We start from the raw sequence: 15,727 nt of genomic DNA on the forward strand, positions 1-15,727 counted from the left end.
GAAGCCGAGGAATTAATTCAGCTCCCACTGACTGAATGGAAAAGAAGGTTGTGCTTTCATCGTAGTCAGATGCTAGCGCTGCCGTGGCTTTCTTAAGCCACTTTGGGAGGGAGGGGTTGCTGTTTGTTCGGGGGTTACGTCTGCCATGGAGGTGTCTGATTTAAGATTGTGCTGCTAGGGAAGCACCTGCAGGGGAAGAGGCTGCAGGAGAGCTCATTAGCCCGGCAGTTTCTCAGCCCCTGGATGAATTACACGAGAAGATGCTTGCTCTACAGGGTCTCAGAAACCTGCGGCTTTGTGTAGGTATGCTGTCCTGCAAAGCTACCCAAGTTTAAAGAAATGTTAAAGGGAGACGTTTCTGTGCTAACACGTTTTCCTTTGTTGCCTCGCAGAAAAAAGGAGCTGTCTGAAGGCAGCACGAATTTGGTGACTCCATTTTGATTCACAATGAACACTTGCCTGTTTCAAAATGGGGTGTCTGCACTTTAAAGTTATCTGGAGCATTTATAGACAGAGCTGGTGGGATGAGTAGCGCTTTATAATACCTCAAAGGCATGGTGCCAGCGCTGGGAATTTGATAAGCTGGGGTCCTCAATTGGATTCCAGCAATGGTCACAAGTTTTAGGAAGCTCTCATTTTAAATTGCAAGCAGGGGAAAAACAGGATTCTTTCTCTTTAATTGCATTAGTTTTATTGAACTGAAGCATTGCTTCAGTTCCCAGAATGCTTTATATATATTTTAATGCAAGTTACCAGAGACAGAACAGTAGCAGGACTGTTTATTGTTTCTGACTTTTATATTTGGTAAAACTGATGTTATTCATTTTCCCATTTAACTCTCTCTTGCATTAAGAATCTTTAGTTTGGGGGACGGTGTTTATCAAAGTCATTATAAACATATTAATTTCGACTTCTTTGATTTGGTGATACTTCTATATCGTTTTTGTTCAGAACAGCCAGGCCAAGCCAGGCAAACACGAACTGGACTCCAGGAACCTTCTGGTCGCCCTGTGCGCGAGAGAGGGAACATTAAATTCACGCCCTCGGTAGACGAGCCTTTGGGTTTTATTTGATGTATGCTGCTAGCATTCACTGTGACACAAATGTCCTGGCAATCGGATGCTTTCCATCTGTTGTTTTGGGGGAAGAGGGAGGGTCATTTGAGAGGTCTGAGGTTTTTTTAGCCTTGCATACCTTGGCTGCATTTCTATAGCCTCATCACATTTTAATTGGCTCTAGATCTTCTCATTATACTTATTGAACTGTGGGGCGATTCTCCCTTGCTTAGAGCTAGGGTTGTGGATTTTGCCACGTAAGCACAATCAGGAATTGACTTGAAAGAACATTTCAAAACGTTATCATCTCCCCCCATCAGAGCACAGCACAGCAGTTCCCCTGCCCTTCAGCACAGCAGGGGGAGAGGAGCGGGCAGGAACAAGGTGCAGAGAGGGCAGGTGGGCCAGGGGACAGAGCTGCGATATGAGAAGGCATCTGTTTTGTCGGTGACCCACTTTGGGAAACCCTCCTTCCGCACCACACATAGCTCCAGCTGCTCATTTCTAACCGGTTTTCACTTCTCTCTTTGGTGATCAGCACTCCTTCAGTGGTATCACATGGGAAATTGCTGCCCGTGTGGCTCAAAAGAGGCGTGGAAACCTTCATCAGGAGAAGTAAAAAATGAGATGTGAGGAGCAGAGAAAAGGGAAAACCAGGAACATCTCAATTTTCAGTGATAAATAAACCTTTTATTCTTTGTCAATGCAGAAAATTGCTTGTCATTTAACAGGCATCATTAAAGACACTGTGCTTATGGAACCATGCCTTCTTTCCTTTGAATGCTCCTAAAATAATTCTTCCAGCAGGACAGCAAAACAGCAAGGAGCCAGTTATATTTTTAATCACTCATGTCCCGTAGGAATTGCAGCCTGCCAGCAAGGGCAGCTCTTTCCCCTTTGCAACACAGGAAAAGAATTGAAAGATGGGAAGCTGGGTTCCAGAATGGTTTGTTACAGCTATTAATGAGCTAAAGATCAAAAAATCTGAGCGTCATTAACTGCTAATGTTCTGCCGCTGAAAATGTTTAACCCAATCCACGAGCTAGATGTGAAAAAGTGGATTTCATCCCTTTTTTCCATTTTTTTTCTTCAGAATCGTGAATGGGGACTAGAGAAACAGTTGAATGAAGAGAACAGAGAAGTATAACAACTTTATATTTCTCTTCCACTGTACATATCTCATAAGGGGTTTTAATACTGCAGAGTCCTTCCCCACCCAGACCAGAGAGCAGTATTTTACCTTCCCATCAGTTAGCCACTGCAGAGGTAACCTTCAACGTAGTGATTCTTCCCTGGATTCGTCCTTTCACGTGAATGACGCGTACAAACATCACATCTCAGATTTGGTATCTTAAAATATACCTCTAGAATTTTTGTGTTTGTTTGTTTTTACAGATACAGAGCCACTATATTGAGAGATCAGATTTTCAATTTGTCTTCATTTCAATGGCTACTTTTTGATAATAGTGCAGGCTTTGGGTTTTGTGGTCTATATGTTTGCTTGTCTGTTAATGCTTCATAAAATATACATGCTTTAAATAGGAGAGATGCAGTAGAGTGATACCACCAGAATGACAAACGGTTGCAAGTCAATTCCAGAAGGATACGCTTTTAACACAGTTCATACTCTCCTCACTGTGTGGTCATACGCAGGTTTTGACTAACAAATGCACAGTTAATGTATAACTGACATTCAGCCTGCCTGTGAGTGGTGGAGAGGAGAGATTTATGCTCTGCTTCATCCCCAGGAACAGCTTCTGCAATTTAACGCGGGCTGATTGTGCTGTAACAGAAGAGAAGCCTTTTTGAGAATCGTGCAGGTACTGCTGCAATACCAACGTAATTAATGGAACATAAAGCCCCAGTCTCAATGCCCCATACCCAGGCGCTTCGCCATAATTCATAACACAGAACATGTGTACTTCTTTATATCCTCATACGCTTAGCACATTAAAAAAAAAAAAAAAAATCAGCTGCTATAATTGCATTAGGCAAGCAGGACAGGTGTGAGGAGCAGGTGAGGCTTCATCCTAAGAAACTCAAAGGCAGCAGCCAAGAGCATTCGTCCAGCCTCGCATCCACACGAGCAGGTGCCAATAAAGCAGAGAGCGGGCGATGGCTGTTCTGCCATGGGTTTTGCTGGGGTTACAAACTAAGACCATTTGAAAAAAAAATAATAATAATAGTTCTTAATCTTCAGGGGTAGGCTCAGCACCCAGAAACCCAGAGATTATCATGGAGGAGTAAAACTGAAACAAAACACGAGTGTTTTCCATAGAAGAAGAATGGAATTAAGATGTATTCTGAAAGACACAGTCAGCTTCTCTTACATGAAGTTTGGACAGACGCCAGAAGCTTGTTCCCTCTGTGATATGATTATATGGCCACTAAGTCATTTGGTTCAGCCAATTTGCTGTATATCATGATAAAACTGCATATAGCATAAAACCCACAAAGTTCTGCCCTTTCCCTCTCCTGAGGTTTTCTGCGCAACGTGAAAGCAGAGAATAGTTCTACCAAGACCTGGGTGCACTCCTGTGTAATCCTCCCCTCCTGGCTCGTGTAGGTCACTAGGCGGAGATGCTGAGCACATACAAGAATAGATGAGGAAAGACGAGGAGAAGTAATGGTGGTGACAGGAGGTCATGACTGCTGTGAGCACCATCCTAAATCCCAGTGGAACTGTCTCCTTCCTCCTCCTTTGCAGCTCTCAGTGTTTGGCAGCGAGAACACTAGCACTGGAATACATCAGACACAAACACCAACTCCTTCATCCCCAGGAGGATTGCTTATGAAAATATTTCCTAATAATGTGGCTATTATCCTTTCCTTTTTCTTTGTTTTTACTGGCATAATTCAGAAGCTTTCTGACAATTATGTCCACGTTCATTAAGGATAAAGCTCTGCAATGCAAGATTGTTGTTAGGGCCTCACAATGCACCTTGTCTCTTCCTGCTAGTCAGGTCTTCAGGGCAAATCCCTCTTCTGCTTTTCACTGGATGGCAGCTTTCTGCCAGTGTGCAAACAAAAAATGAACAGCGGTCTTCTTAACTCTACAGTCTGAAGAAAGCCTTAATGCCAGAAGCCATCATTCACTATCTGACCATGCCCCAACAGGATCCTGTCCTTAGTGCATCTTTCTAGATCTACTCCTCACAATATACTGCTGCTTTACAAATGGGTGCAGGTAGGCATCCCGGTATTAACGACAATTATTTTTTTCTTCATATCTAGGTTCTTCCACTGCTTACATCTACTAGTTCTCTGGTACTGTTCATTAGAGCTACGTGTTGTTTATTTTATTTTATTTTATTATGTGTATATGTATACACATACGTTTTGCTCCCAGTTTAACTCAAATATACTGTGAGAACAGAAACAGCCGATAACATTTTCCACTGGAGTTTGGGGCTGAGGAAGCCTGCATAACATTTCAGGGAAAAGGATAAAGTTTGTGTAGGATTTCAAAAGCTGTGTTGGGCAAGATAAAAGTGCAATGGTTGATTCTTCAGTATAAATACACACTGATTGTTTTTTGTCAGCAGTATTTCAGCTTGCCCTATGACAAACTTACATTACTCATAACTTGCAATCTATTCCTTAACTTTTCAGTTTTAGTTGTTTCCTAGGGAGAGAGGGGAAGAGAGAGAATGTGCAGAATGTGAAGGGAAGTATTGATTTGAGATATTTAAAATGTAAATTAAGTTGTTTAGTTTTTCTACTATATCAAATATTGCAGTCATTGGATCAAATTCAAACTTCTCTGTCCAAAAGGTGCTCCTGACCCCTCCGTGGACAGTTCAGTTTTGCTTCAGCTTCTTTCTTAACATTCTTTGATTTACCCAAAATTTATTAAACAAACATGGATAATAAATATTTCGGCACACTTGAAGGCCAAAAACAATCGCTGTTTTATTCTAAACTGACATTAGGTCACAGCCTTAAGTCCCTACTTTGAAACTACAGGTCCTTTGTCACTTAAACTTCAGAAATAATATCAAAGCAGTATCATTAACCTCATTTCACACAGACCTGCACTGTCTCCTGTCCCATGGCACGTGAATCTGAGGCGAGGGCAAGTTCTAAACCCACGGGCAGAACTGTTCTGGCACTGGAGGAAAAGCGGTCAGCACTGGTGGTGGTACTGCAAGCAGCAGGTGTACGTGTGTGCCCACGCGAGTCTCCTGCTCATTGCTCCAAGGCCAACGCCAGAAGCCAGGTCTCCTCTCCCATTCCCTACCTGAGGTCTGTGCGCTCCTTTCCAGCTGCATCTAATAAATGAACGGGACTGCCTAGCTCTGGCCACCCACCTGTGAGGAGACCAGGTTATCCATTGGGAGCTGTACCCACAGACCATCTCTTACACTACTACATTCACATTTACCATTGGTAAAAAGCCATTAAATTTGACCCATGGTACCATCTATCTCAATCTTTCTAATGCTAAAGAGCATTTGTAGTTTTCTCACTGACTTTAATAACACATAATAAAATGCTTGCAGAACCTAGGCAATGTAATGACTTCACCACAACACTAACTACTGTCTATAATTAAGTAGTAATCATAGGGTATTTTTGAAAAAGAAAACAAGCTTTCAGCTAGATAGAGTTTGCAAACGAAATACAGTAGGTGAAATAATTGTTTTCCAAAATCAAAAGGAGAAGATGCAGTTAGAACTTTATTTCCTAAATAGTTTAAAATTAGTCCCATTAAATTAATTTGACTGTGCTGTGTTGTTATACTAACAGGGCTAGAGATAAGATGGCCCGGTAGCTCTTTTTCAGTAAGTTAGCCATGGCAGGCTGAGTTGCTTTTGGCATATTTCAAGCACTACGCACAGACACAAACCACTCACTTCTCATCTAGTTTTCTTCAGCAGCAGAAAGAACAGGTATTTGGAAGTAGAAATTATTCACAAGAGCAACTTCTGTCAGGGATGGCTAAAAGTATCTTCAGAATTCAACCCACATTAATAAATACTTTTGACTAATTATTTTTTTTTTGAAACCTCAGAAAAGGCACAATTTTTCCTTTAGAAATGTTTTTGTTCAAAAAAAATGTCAAAAATAATTTCTGAAAAGAGATTTTAAACCTGAAAATAAAACCACACATTTCATTTGACACAAGTGATTTTTTCCCCCCAGTTTTTTTTTTCAGTTCAGCCAGTGAACTGAATAATCAATTATTCGCACAGCCCTACTGGCAAATAATTCTTATCACAATAATTCCAGAGGGAATTATACTGTGACAAGGAGCTTATATTGTACGGAATTTAAAAGTTTGAAAATGGAGGCTAGCATGATAAACAAGGAGAAATGTTCTGTTCAGTTTGGGCGCTTTTCTCTTTCAAATTGTGACCTCCAATCGCGATGAAACTAAGAAGAAGGGAAAAAAAAAAAAAAAAGAGAGAGAGAGAGAAAAAAAAAATAGCTCTCTATATTTTCAAGTGAATTTGGAGTGTCCATTTTGGAAACAGTAAGAAGCATCCACTTCCCATTTATTTTAAATTGGGCGCAAGTCCCAAGCATTTTGAAAGTCAACCCTAATGTAACTCAAGAAAACACCAGAACAAAACCACTTTTGAAATATTTAGTCAGGTTCATTTGCTCTGAACAGTTAGTTTTACAGCCTGCTGCTTTGATAGTTTATTCATGAATATCTCAGAACACACTCTACAGAGGAACATAGGTACTTCGAAAAAGAATAGGTGCTTTTGAAAAGAATGTAGGTGCCTTATAATTATCCCTAAAGTTAAAGTTCAGCAACGTGATTTTTCAAAAAGAGATCAATTAACCTGCCCATGTAGCAAGTTCTTTCTTCTCCTTACCCTTTATGAGAAGCATCAGACTGAGCTTCCGTCAGAACAGGGCAGAGAACAATAGCTGGGATGCTGCAGCTCTCACACGGAGCAACCTGCCAGGTACTTTTCTCCTTCTGGTAACACACAGCAATGGCAGAACTGCAGAGGGAGAGATGCAATTCTAAGTCCTTGAACACAACTAACACCTAGCAGTAACATCAATGACCAGAAGCAGAACAGCAAAACTCTGGAGCAGGGGGGGCAGCAGGACAAATGTTACCTGTGTAAGAAGGTGTGCTTCAGAGTGATTTCAGTGATGTGTCTTGGCCAGTGGTTTCTGTACAGAGCAAGAGAAGGTGTAAGCCTAAAAAGAAGAATATGAAGCTACTTCTCAGATTCAAGTGTTAGTTTTAGGCTAAGCTGTGTCTGTACAATACAAAAATAGTTTATATATTTATCATTTTAAAATATCTACCAGGAGTGCAGGTCACCCAGTCGTATGCCAAAAGTGTCATGTCAGGACTCTGAGGAGTCTCAGAAGAGAACAAAATAAATTCCATCACTGCTAAGCTCTTGGTTATCCTGGTGGCTTTCCCAAATGCCCTGTCAGTGCACAGACATCTCATAGTGACATTGAAACTAAAGTCTGCTTTTAGCGATATTTCTTTACCTTCCCCCACACACCTCCTATAAAAAGAGAAAAGAAGGAAGTCTGATTTTGATGTACATTTCTTTTTAAAGCACTGGAGTTCTAGGCTTTTTAAGGACTTTTAAGTTATGCATGACTATATTTATTACCAGGACTTAATTGGAACGAGAACGCGGCCTTTGCTCTTTACATGTGTTTTATTGCTAGTTTGTGCGCATTGTTGGTAAACGCAGAGCCAACTTGGCCAGAATATTTAGAAAAAAGAAAAATAAGAAACAAAACTATGTTGCTTTCCTTTTCTTTTTGGAGAAAAGTCTGACTGCTTTCTGGCAGCTTTCAAAAAGAGATAAGTGGGGTCTCCTGATCGAGCTCTAAGCTTCAGCGCAGTCCCCCAGCCCTCGCTCCAGCTCCGCTTTCCTGCCCCAGCCAGGCAGACGCAGTGCGGGCACCACTGGGAGCTCCCTGGGCAGGATTAGTCACCTTCAGCAAATGATGCGACTGTGCAGTTGCTTCTCTCTGAATTAGGACTCATTTTCTTCATATAAACACTGTTCTCTGTGTTGGTTTTGAAATGGAGGCAGAAGTCTCCTCAGGGTTTTGTTGCTTGAGTAAAATTCTCTCTCCTCCGCACATGAACGTGAAGTAAGAGCTCCGAAGTGGAGCTGGTCGCAGCAGGTGCCTATCAGAGAAAGCCCAGGGGAGAACACCCCTCACAAAACCCTGGTACCGGGACCAGCAGGAAGGCCTTTCCTCTTGCTGACCATGGCGCAATGCAGACTGAGCTACTCCTTGCACCAGAGCTCTCCGAGGGGTCTCATTTTGCCCAGTGAAACCCAGCATTCGATGGCACGAGTGAGTGGGGTGGGTGTGACACCCTGCAGGCACCTCATATCCCCGCACGCAGGGCCCCTGCCCTAATTGCTGCTGGCCCTGCAGGGAGGCAGCCTGAGCCCCGCCAGCACTCGCTCCTGCAGGGGGCACCCAGCAAGGGATGGCAATCCCCAGGGTCGCTGATTTAGGGGTTGTGTGGACGGCTCCTCCCTCAGGAGTACCTTGAGGCATGTTTTCTCTCCCTCGGAGGCAAGGCAAGCCGTTCCAGCCCATGCACCGCCCTTCTATATATACCATTCCTGCGGCAGTAACTACCGGGGGTATATTCGAGCCTTTAAACGAGTTCACAGGAGGTCTCTTAAACAGAAATGCTTTAAAATCTTTTGAAAAGAGCAACAGATGCACTGCTTCACAGAACTGGTTTCCCTGGTGTGGAATTCTGCGCACACCACGGATATTTTTATGCTGCTTTTCTCTATTATAGTCCTCAAAAAGTTACAGCAATCAGTATGAAATTAACCTTGCTTGTTTCTCATGTAGCAGAAATGCTGCTCCCCGACAATGGGTCATGAAAATACTTTATTCCCTACTGTGACACAATAGGTGCTACACCATGAGTCTTTCCTTACGCTGAAGAAAGTGAAGGTATTTCTGCTTCTCAGACGTCTGTCCAACATAAATTGGTCACACAAATTTGTAACAGCTCGCTTTGCATAATTCTGCCTGTGAGAACAAAGGGTTTTTTCCCCCCCCACTGCAGAGTTAAGTAACATTTCTGAATGGTATCGTAAGCACATCTACTTGGACAGTAATTTAATGTCCACAATTTTAGACCTCCTACACAACAAATTGTTCCTTTTCAGTGGTGCACTGGGAAAAAAAAAATCAGGGTACCAGCTGGCAGCTGATCCTGTGAAATCCTACTTCCAAATAAAGAGAGGAAGGTTGGTGTAATCGCTAGCATCCTAGAGCAGCTTTCTTGGGATTGCTGCTGAGCAGACGTAAGACCAGTATTAATTAAATTAAAACAAATAAACAAAAAAAAAAATTGGTTTCTTATGAAAGTTAAAAGTGTTGATACACATTAATGCAATGTCAGGAATTTCAAATGTAATGTTCAGATTTGTATCAGGATAAATGGGAAAAGAGGAGAAACAGTGACTCCTAAAGACTTCTGAACTTTTGCTTTTAAGTCTGTTAAGCTGTAAAACTTTGTAGTGTTACATTACTGAACCTTTCATCTGAGGTTTTTGTGTTGCATTCATAACAACTTCACAGGTTCTGGAACAGACCTGCTATGGGTAACGTAACAACTGTTATGACATAGTGCCTGAATTCTGCCTGGAATAGGTGGGATGTGTTCCACTTATTATAGAGATTAAAAGAGAAGCTGTGTTTAGAATATCTATTCGTCTGTATTGACTTGTAGATAATGACTTTCTGCCCAGTGGATGGATGGCAAACTAAGGCTGGCTAAGCACAGTGTTGGACAGCAGGGGGGGAAAAAAAAAGGCAAATCTCATTCAGCACGGTCCTGAACATTTTTGCATGATCAGACAGACAATGACAAGGTGCTGCCAAGCAGATTACATTATTCCAGCTGGGGAAGACAGAGCTGCCTTCTTGTCCCAATAGCACTTTTCCACTTACACGGTTCATTAACGCTTACTTAACAGTACTGAGGAAAGTTACTTTACGTTAACAGTTACTGAGGAAAGTTTCAGTTGTTGTCTTCTCTCTCCCCTAGTTGTTCTTGGTATTTAGAACAAACCAATTAAAACCCTTGTGAGACATCGTGACAACTCCGAGCATCTAGGCTGTGTAGTACCTCTGCAGCAGATGTGCTTCCCCCGCTCCCGTCCCATCCTATCAGTGCAGGCAAGAGAGAGATCACTGTGTGAAGTACAGGAACTTTGTAGATGAGACCAAAGAGATTCCAGCGAGACAGAAGGAAAATTTCTAGAGAGAGAAAGGGAAAGAGAGGAACTAATTGTAACACTGATTACAACTGAAAACAACAGTTTACATCCGCTGTTTTTTCTCCCTTCTTCAGCAGTAGTCTGGGAACCTACCAAAACAATCACTAGCATTAAATGTTTACTTGGCAGCACCGCATGAAACTGTCATTATTCATCTTCATCTTCGTGAGAGATTTTGCTTCCTCTCCAGGAGAGGCATGGCTGCAATGCACCCCAGTTTTGGCATCCTCCAAGCAGATAATAAAAGCTTCCCCTTTCTGAGGCTAAAGGTTAGAGCACAACAGATGCATGGAAAAAGTGTAAAATACCAGCATCCTACCTTCTCCTCAGCTGCGTCCTTACAAGCACGTCACACCTGGGCTTCCTATCTTCCATTCACCCCCAGTTTCCATCCCGTGCTCTCAGATCTGCCATTCAAAATAAAAAGATTATCTGCCATTATTTTGTACTCAACTCTAAAAATACAGCCACTGAGCCTAGAATAATATGAATGAAAGCTGGAAACAATTTAGAGCACATTTCAGACAGTGTGAACTAACATAATTTCATTGATTCTAGTGCAGCCAGATGGATTTACATCAGCTAAGAATGTGTTCACGGGTGAAATTATTTGTGGAACATGCTGCTGGCAAACTCGTGCAGATTTTATAGCCACTCTCTTTATTGACACATTTGCATGAAAACTAATATCTCCAAAGAAAAAGAAAAAATGAATATTTGGGAAGGGGATGGAAGTTAGGTCTCTGTAACAGCTAACAACAGCTATATGGCAGGCAGATGTATTCCAGCTTTAGCACTTAGACACTATAATGAGTGTTTTCATACAGATTCACAAAGAGACATAGGAATAGCATTGTTGTTGTTCTACTGCTGGAAAAATTTCTTACAGATTAAGATAAACAAAGTCCTCAAGCACATTTGTGGGTTCCCAGCCTTACTAAGGTGTTTGGGTAGGGCTAAATTAAATAGTATCTAACTCCCTTTCCTAAATTGCATTGCTTTATGAAACAACAGATGCCTTAAAACATATATATATATATATATATTTTTTTTTTTTTTTGCAACTGTTTACAAGAGAACTTTAAATGAAAATTAGAAAAATCCACTAGGATTAGAACATTCCACTAGGCTAGGTGTATCTATGTATCTAATGTTAAATATAGGTATTTTTAATGCAGTAAACTGAAATAACTTAGAATTAATTGTTCTGTTCTGTTGGGTACAAGCATCATTGAATTATTTTTACACTGTGGACCTACAAAACTGAAGGAACTGAGCATTTCCACATCTGTTGTTTTTTGTGTTTGTTTTTTAATCTAGAATCAGAAGTTTGAAATGCTTAAATTCTTAGTTGTTTTTAAGACATTTAATAGATTACTATTACTGCCTCCACCCTTCTCTATTTGCATTCTGAGTGTAGTTGATCTAGCTTGTAAACATTTTCAGTTGCTGCTTTCTGTTTTGAAGGACGTCATCTAGTAAACTAACTCATTTCAGGAACACTTAGTTTATTTTGTGGCACAAGACTAAATATCATGAGAATAACTTCTCTGTTCTACAGCAGATACAGAGGAGAACATAACGATGAACAGGAGGGAGACGGTTTTTGAGTGTTTGGACCACTTTTTTAATTTGTGTAAAATTGTTTTCTGAGGATGACACTGAAATATTAAAAAAAAAAAAAACTTTTAAATAAATGTTTTACCTTCATAGATACTAAATGTTCCAGCCTCTGATCTTTCTAAATTGCTGCTTATTTTTTATTTTAGCTTAATAATTGAATTGATCAGCTGCCGAAGCTGCAGATTTAATTCTGTTATCACATGATAACATTACATAAAGCAAAATCTACTGGATTGTGGTTTGATGAAAGAGGCAAAATTGTCTCTCAGGCCAACACTTTGTATGCTGAACGTAATGCCAGATATAAACTTCTGAAAGCGGAGAAATAAAAGAAAATGACAGCATATTGCCAAATAACTACTTTATTTATATAGTAAAAATACTCTGGGGGAAAAGGCAAATGACAAAGGCAAGCATTTCATTGCAATCCTTACTGCTATATAAAATCTGTTCAACATACAAGTGTATTAAAACATAACATGAACTCTTTAATGCATTAGGAAATTACTTTTTTTATACCTAAAAGATACTATTTAGCATGATGTCCAGGGGCTTTTACTGTATGCACTTGAGTTCTGTGAATGAGATACATCTTTTCAAAACCATGAGTTAAAAAATGCATTTGGTGATCTATCTGCTATTCATAGTTCTTTAGAAATACCAATTCTGATTTTGTTTTACTGCAATCTTGTGTTTTTTTCTGCAAGATAACTTTGATTTACAGTAACAGTAAACTCCAAAAAATGATAGCACCAAAGAATACTCTGTGTAAAGCTGTACGATTCTGTCAGCCATAAATCTTAAACATTTTCTAAAAGCCAGCGTATTTCCTTAACCATACTTACCAGACTGCTTAAATGGTCTATGAGAGAAATAAAATGATTTTTTTCAGTAATTGCTTGGCAAAAGTACGCCTAACGCTTCTGTAGGTTCAAACCTGTGCCCTCACTGTTGCCCTAAATAAAGTCTCTGTATTGTACATTATCTGAGGTAGGAGGAAGATTGTGCCAAAGCCAGGCATTTGACTCAAGTTTTGGCAGCAGGCTTTGTATTTCTAGCAGTGAAAATCCTGGGATTCTGAGGTTAGGGGATTAGTTCCTCAGCTACTACAGTTAATGAAGTTATACTTTGCAATAATAGCAGAAAATATGCTATCTTTGATTTTAAGATTATCGTAAGCACCTGGAGAATAAATGTGCAGCAGGAGAACCCTCAGCTGACATTAGAGCTGGACGCGGCCTCTGCCTCTTCAGAAGAGCAGGGCTCCAGTGCTTGGGGCCATCTGTCCACGAGGGGCTAGGGGAAGGAGCAGCGAGAGCAGAAGCAGTGGCCCCGCTAGCGCTGGCCTTCAAAAGGAAGGCAGCGAGCATCTACCAGGCGTGAACTCATCAGTTACAGGCTGAGACGTGGATCGATCAGAAGTGATCATGCAGTTCGTGTTCGTATTGACCAGCATTTAACTTGACGGTAGCTCCTATTTAAATAATCAGAACTTACCAAAACTTTCACTAGCGTGTGAACACAATAAATCATATAAAGGCGTAAATATTTAAATTCAGCACTTGCGTGCTCTTATTGTTGGGCTGGCTCAGCGCAAACTGGGCAATTCCATGCCCTGCACGTTATATTTTCTGTATGTATCTTAGGAAGTTCTCACTCCTATGGGAAAGGGAATTATGCTGCTCTTTTGGACTTTGTTTTCTTTTTTAATTTCAAGCTCTCTAAACTGCTTGCAAGTAGGCCACTGAGAAAGCAAAGCAAAGCAAACATGCTCTCTGAGTCTGGGTTTTGCTGCTCCCCGCTAGATACATTAAACTCATCTGAGGGGGAATAAGAAGCTATTTTCCCCAATTTTCCATACTGCCTGTGGGAATCTAATTCAATTTCCTCCCAAATTTAGCAAAGAAAACAGTAAAGAACAAAGTTGAAGAGGCTTCTGTAAATCTCTGGATTCTAGGTACCGAGGTGCTGTAGGATTACTGAGCACAGGTTAAACTTCTTTTCCAGCCACAAAGCTACTTACAGATTTAAGAAGCTTAAAAACCTGATCCAACATTAGTCCTTGATTTGCAAATGAAAAAGTAGTATATCTACCTATACAAAGTTATATTTGTTATTATTGAATTTTTTTATCCCTTATTATTGATGTAGCCCCATTCCACAAAGGAATCTTACTTTCAGTGGGAGATTATGACGTATTAGATAAATTCATGGAAAAAGACTGGCAACCAAGTGCCTTTCCAAAAATAAACAAGTGAAACAAAGGACACACATTTCATTACTCTCATTAAGCATCTATAGTGTAGCAGCAGACTACAGAGGCCTTATCCATAACTTCCAGAAAAAAAGATGGAGTTCTTTTTTTGGTCTTTTTTTCTGCAGAGCATCATGGACCTGACATATTCATATGGCTCAAAAACACTGAATAAAAACCAGAATTGACTTTTCTGCTTCACACGAGTTGGAACATTTGTTCCGCAGACCTACTTAAAGCCAGCAACCCAGGCCATTTTCTGATTGCCACCTGGCCTTACTTGTTTTGACCCTTTTAGCTCAGAACTCCCTCAGATGGCTAGTCCCTGCAGAGAGCACTGGTAGCCTAGATTGCAGTAATTATCTGTTACCTCTTTTATGTGTGTGTTCTCACTGTCTATTCCTCTATCCTCGCAGAAATAAATTGGCCAGCAATCATTGTATTTCTTCACAATAGCACCCTTTATACTTGTTTTCATCCCCACAAAATCTGCTTCAATAGTAAAGCCGTGTAGACTTTTATTAAGCTTTGGAAATCAGGATAAGGACTGGTGTGCTTTGGGGTGTTTTTTTTTTTTGATATGACATGGAAAAATCCTATGATGTAATGGGTGATAATGAATAACAGTATTCAACAGACATGAGGTTTCTGAGACTAAATGAGCCCTCTATAAAAAGATGTTCCACTTGTTATGAGAGATTTAAAGGGAAAACAGTTTTATGTATGTATTTTCATGTTGTTTTCCTTCTACATTCAGCAGTACAAGAATTTTGGCACTTACCTGTACAGACAGTTTCTCAAGTCATGACAAGTTTGCCTCATAAAGTGACAAAGAAAATATTTAAATAAAAAACACCCTAGATGTAAATCTCAAAAGAAAAATAATTCAGATACGAAGCTGTCTTTATCCCAACTATTTCATGATGTTTTAAAGGTGCATATATTTTAACTTCTGCTTTCTTAACCTATCAAGAGGACAATATCTCTTCCTCTTTCATTGCTGAGGCATCTCTTAAAATGTATTTACAACATAGAATTTCTTTCTTTGGCTAAATCATATTAGAAAGCTGGATCCCACTGGCGAAGATGCTTCAAGGTCATTAGTAACCTTGAGAGGGATAGCGTAGGTGACAGCATTAACACCTTTGATGTCATGCTCAAAACAACCGGGTCCTTTAGGACAACCAACGAGGTGCTGGAAGTAGCTGCTAGCACTGAGGAGCTCACTAAGGTGACTTCATTGCTAAGTCTGTTTTCAAATGCCTCTTGTAGGCAGTGCCTTCCCGCATTAAACCTGTGGGGATGGTATTTTATGTCATGTGCACACCACCCTGTGTGGGCAGTCAAGAACAAACACGCCAAACCTTGTGCAAGATCTTAAATTGGTGCAGAGAGCTGACCCATGGCATCTAACAATTAAGAATCCATATAGAGGGCTTGCAAGTGTGTTTTAAGACTATTTTTTAAACTTTAGCTATGACCTAGAATGATCCAAAAATGTATCTAAGTGAGGAACATATGGCTAGCTGTAAAAA

The 15,727-nt window shown here is 40.5% G+C and overlaps 1 protein-coding gene and 1 long non-coding RNA gene across 11 annotated transcripts in view; one reads left to right on the forward strand and one right to left on the reverse strand.

Annotated features, from left to right (window-relative positions):
* Positions 1-15,727, forward strand: part of NTNG1 (netrin G1) — a 159,777-nt gene that overhangs the window by 80,325 nt on the left and 63,725 nt on the right. The window lies entirely within an intron of this gene.
* LOC106019800 (uncharacterized) overlaps positions 1-15,727 on the reverse strand; it is a 39,596-nt gene that overhangs the window by 6,477 nt on the left and 17,392 nt on the right. Inside the window, exons 6-11 of one of the 2 annotated variants that reach the window (XR_011810912.1) lie at positions 10,635-10,722; positions 10,165-10,295; positions 7,137-7,193; positions 6,884-7,015; positions 2,296-2,838; positions 1,512-1,656 (exon numbers count right to left, since the gene is read on the reverse strand). This is a non-coding gene — a long non-coding RNA (uncharacterized lncRNA). Of the gene's footprint in view, positions 1-1,511; positions 1,657-2,295; positions 2,839-6,883; positions 7,016-7,136; positions 7,221-10,164; positions 10,296-10,634; positions 10,723-15,727 lie in introns of both variants that reach the window. The other variant, XR_011810911.1, reaches the window with a different exon arrangement.

The sequence above is a fragment of the Anas platyrhynchos genome, chromosome 8, assembly GCF_047663525.1.
Source record: "Anas platyrhynchos isolate ZD024472 breed Pekin duck chromosome 8, IASCAAS_PekinDuck_T2T, whole genome shotgun sequence".
In the NCBI taxonomy this organism is placed as follows: domain Eukaryota; kingdom Metazoa; phylum Chordata; class Aves; order Anseriformes; family Anatidae; genus Anas; species Anas platyrhynchos.